Genomic DNA, 4,934 nt, shown 5'->3' on the forward strand with positions numbered 1-4,934 from the left:
GGGGGTGGCAGCAGCGCGCCGGGCATGAGTTAGTGGCAGGGCGCTATTGGGCCGGCCCAGAGACTCGGCCGCACGCGTGCTGAAGGGCCACGCCGAAGGCACATTCCCCGTGCGCGCTTTCGCTGCAGAGAGGCGAAGAAAAGGTGGGGGCGTCTCCACTTAATGACGTGGCTAGCCGACGGGGTCGCTGACCTACGGGCCCCAGCCGCAGGGTCGTCTCCCTCCTCGCGCGCTCAGGACAGAGGGGGGTCGAGCCCGACAGCGCGGTGGCCGGTGCTTGCCCCCGGCGGCACATGCCACACCCGGCAAAGCCCCGGCTACCAGAGGGGTCGCCGGGAAGCGGCGCACAGGGGGCGCCCTCGGGGATGGCAGGGAGATGGCCGAGCCGTGCCCGGCACCGGCAGAGGCGGGCGGAAGCCCGGGCGATGATGTGCAGGGAGCGCAGCGCCCCGGAAGCCTGGGCGATAGGGGGAGAAGGGTCGCCGGACCTTGGCGGCTCTTCTGGTGTTGAGAGAAGGAGGGTAGAAGCCCGCCCTTGCCCGAACCAGAGTGGAGGCCGACGGCGGTACCCCGGCCATGGAGGTGGGGAGAGGGCACGAGGAGGAGATTGGGCATGTCCGAGAGCTTGCTGGAAGAGAGGGAGAGCGAGCAGAGACCAGAGAGAGTTCAACGGGGGCCCTATATAGTGGGCGCACTGGTGCACCGTGGGCAGCGTCCACGGACGCGCTCGGGTGAGCCCGTGGAGGGAGAAGGAAGGCAACAGAGGAGGGGCCCGACATCCTTGCGTGTTGTGGACGTCGAGGCGCATCGTCGGGCGCGCGGGGGAGGGCCGAGGTGGTCGAAGGTGTTGGGCAGGGAGCCGCTACAGTGCGGGAGCGCACTGTAGCGCGCTCCAGAGCGCGTGTGTGGCCGGCAGGGCAATTTTTTTGGCATTGTGGGCGCGGCCAAGTGTGTCTGGTAGTGATAGGGGGTAGTAAAGAAGTGTGGAGATGCATTGGATGCCCTGGAGAGCCAGTAGGAGAGGAGAGAGGTTGAGGGAGAGAGAGAAAATGGCTGTCCAGAGAGGGAGAGAGAGGTTTTTATCCCCCCAATAATTGAGCTTGGGCGAACAAAGACTTACTGGAGGTAGAAAATGATCAGGTGCCGCTCTGGTAAAAATTTGAGGTAAAGGGGAGTAGTGAAAGTGGTCCAAATGGTAGTTTTGGCAAAGTGCCAGAAGGTGTTTGATATTGTTTTGGGCAATAAAATGGACTCCAATTGACATGTAAATTAACAGGATCAAATGGCATAAAGAATTGAGGTTGTCCACCAATTTTGAGCTCATTTGAGGAAAGTTGCCAATGTAACTTTGGCAAACCCTAGAAATCAACAGAAACGGATTTCCCAAGATTTAGTCATGCGAATATTTTCTCCTTGATGCACCACTTGGTGTAGTGTCATCATTTGAGGATTTGAACATGTCCACAAAAATTCAGATCAAAAGGAGACACTTGGCAATGTAAAGTTGTTCAAACTTGGATCTGGACAGAGAGGCTTTTGGGGCACATTTGTGAACCTAAACTATCTTGATTGAGGTGAAACTTTTAAAGATCATCACATTATGCATATGTGACTTGCTAGAAGTTTATTGGAATTAATGAAGAAAAATTCCTTTGTAAATACTTCAAAAGCTTGAAATATCCAGAAAGGGTTTTTGAGGGGTTTGACCAATAATTTGAACATGACCATGTGTTGAAACTCTTACATATGGAAAATATATGTCCACTGAGTTTCCCTGATTTTTCTAAAATATTTTTGAAGCTTTAAAATAATTTTAACCTATTAAAGACCATTTTTGGCCTTAATATAAAGCCTTTAAATAAAATAGGAAAATAACTTTTAAAATTATATTTTTGTGGTTTATGGGAGTCCTATACCTAATAGGTTTCAAATATACCCTTTGAAAGATTTTTCACACCCCAAATCAAGAACTTGTAGTGCAAATCTCAATTCAGGGGTTTTTGGAAAACTAATTTTTGAAAATACTATTTGGCCAAATTAATTTTTGTAAGAAATTATTTTTATGTCCTATACACATGGCATGATCATTGGTAAAGGTTTTGGATCAAGTAGAATGAGTATAAGAGTTGGAGAATTTATTTGATTTTTAGAGCACTTGCAAACAGCAGTCACACATTCAATCAAAGCAAAGACAAAACACTCAAAAGTTTTTGTCAGACCACAATTTATCATGATTTATTAGATTAAGTGTTGTGGCATGAAAATCAGGGTGTGACAGGCAAACACGCGGCCAAGGAGAGGGAGACCGAGCTGGAGCAGAGGACGGCTTGGATGCTGGAAGAGGAGAGGAACCGGAATGACGCGTCTCACCGGGCCCTATACGAGCTCCTCGTGGTAAGTTTCTCCTGCTTATTAGCCAAATCATGCATGTAATGTTCGTCTCATTACTAATTAATATCACTGACTCGTGAAATCAAAATTTGCAGACCGTGTGCCAGAAAAACGGTCAGACCCCTCCGCCGACGCCTCAGATTGCTATAGTGGACACGGTGAGTTTCATTTGAATGGTCATTAATTATTAGTATTCGCATTTCAGTTGCATCATGCTAACGAGACATTGCAAATGATCTTTGTAGCATGCCTCCCGACAAGCATCGACCGATTCTTCTCCGTCTCGCGGTGGCGCAACCCCGACCACCACCGGTCCTTCACCATCCGACACTAGCCTAAACCCGACCGACCCTTCACCTCCTTGACGACGGTAATAATTCTCTAGTGTTTTTCCTACCAAATGCATAAAGACCTAGACTTAGCTTAATTTCCTCCAAAATGGTTACCATAATGACCTAGACTTAGTCAATCTTCCTACAAAATGACATAATTAGCTTACTTAGCTCCAAAATGATCTATACTTAACTAAATTAGTTCTAATATGCTTAGTTACCTAGTTAGCTAAATAAAGACCTATACTTAGCTTACTTGTGTCAAAAATGTCATAATATGCTTAGTTAACTCAAAAATGGCAAAATTAGTTAAGTTAGCTCCAATATGACCCATTTTACCTAGGTTGCTCCAATATGACCCATTTTACCTAGGTCTGCTCCAAAATGAGCAAGTTTACCTAGGTTAACTCCAATATGATCCATTTTACCTACGTTAGCTCCAATATGATCCATTTTAGCTATATTAGCTCCAAAATGATCCATTTTACCTACTTTAGCTAAAAAAATGGCATAATTACTTATGTTAGCACAAAAATGACCTATACTTACCTTAATTTCCTCCAAATTAACATAATAAGCTTAGTTAGCTAAAAATGGCATAATTACCTATGTAAGCTCTAAAATGACACAAATAAGGAACAATAAGAAGAAAAACAAGGAAGAGGAGAAAAGAAAGAATAGAAGAAGAAAGAGAAGAAAAAGAAAGAATAAAAGAAGAAGAATGAGAAGGAAAAGGGTAAAAACCTTCATCTTCTTCTAGTCTTCTTCTTCTTCTAGTCTTCTTCTTCTTCTTCTTCTTCTTCTTCTCCAAAATGACCTAAGTTAGCTCTAATATGCTTAGTTACCTAGATTAACTCAATAATGACCTATACTTAGGTGGTTTATATCAAAATGGCATAATATGCTTAATTCACTCAAAAAAGGCATAATTACCTAGGTTAGCTCCATTTTACCTAAGTATGCTTACTTATTCTTCTTCTTCTTCATTTTCTTCTTCTTCTTCATTTTCTTCTTCTTCTTCTTCTAGTTTTCTTGTTCTAACTTTCTTGTTTCCCATTTTGCAGATTTCATTTACTTGACGGAAGCTTGCATGGATGGAGTGTTCCCTTTCTGCTTTTCTTTTGTATCGCTGAACAATGTAGGACTAATTTTATGGGTGGATGGATAGGTGTTGGATGAACAATGTGATGAAACTATGTGTTGGTTATGTATGGATGGAACTATGTGTTGGTTATGTATGTATGATGAAACTTGTGTGTTGGATATGTCATATGTCTGTTGTGAAATTTGTGTGTTGAAATTGAAAGAATATAAGAAAAAACAGAAAAAAAATAGGGGCTATACAGGCTCTTTGCCGTCTGCTGGCAGACGGCAAAGAGCTTTGCCATCAGCTAGCAGACGGCAAAGCTGCCACATGGCTGCTACTTGTAGAGCCTGGGACACTGGCTGGCCTATTTTGTTACTTTGCCGTCTGCTGGCGGATGGCAAAGAGCGTTGCACCTTTGCCGTCTGCCAGCGTACGACATGCTTCACACGTGGCAGCACCTGGGGGGCTGGCCTATTTCGCTATGATGCCATCCGCTGGCAGACGGAAAATGTGTGATTGTCTTAGCCGTCCGCTAGCGGACGACAAAGCACGCCGTTAACCCCTTAACGGACCTAACCTGACACTTGTGCCGTCCGGGCTCTTTGTCGTCTGCTAGCGGACGACAAAGAGAGTTTCATCTTTGCCATCCGTCAGCGGACGGCAAAGAGCCCTTCGCCGTAGCCTATTCAGCCGGATCTGTTGCCGTCTGCTGGCGGACGGCAAAGGCCTTTCCCGTCAGTCATGCATGCCATTGCCGTCAGCCATGGTGGACGACAAAGTGCCTGATTCCTGTTGTGCTAGTTTCGTGCTGGACTTGCCCACAGAACGTTACAATTGCCTGTTTGTCTGTCCTCAGTTGTTTTGTGAAATGAATGATGTCATACTATGCTTACCGTATTATAAACTTTGTCTCTTTATCCTTAGCTGTCAATACAATGTGAAGAAATAGACAATACATTAGCCATGGTACATGGTCATATGTTTGGAACCTAGTTTTATTATGTACTTTGCAGTAAAATACAAATAATATTTTACACGGGTTCACAAGAATAAGTTCTGTATATAGACCAAAGCTATTTTGTTTGATTTTGCCGCCTCCTTAATATCTTCTGTTCTGGTACTAC

The sequence above is a fragment of the Aegilops tauschii genome, chromosome 6, assembly GCF_002575655.3.
Source record: "Aegilops tauschii subsp. strangulata cultivar AL8/78 chromosome 6, Aet v6.0, whole genome shotgun sequence".
In the NCBI taxonomy this organism is placed as follows: domain Eukaryota; kingdom Viridiplantae; phylum Streptophyta; class Magnoliopsida; order Poales; family Poaceae; genus Aegilops; species Aegilops tauschii.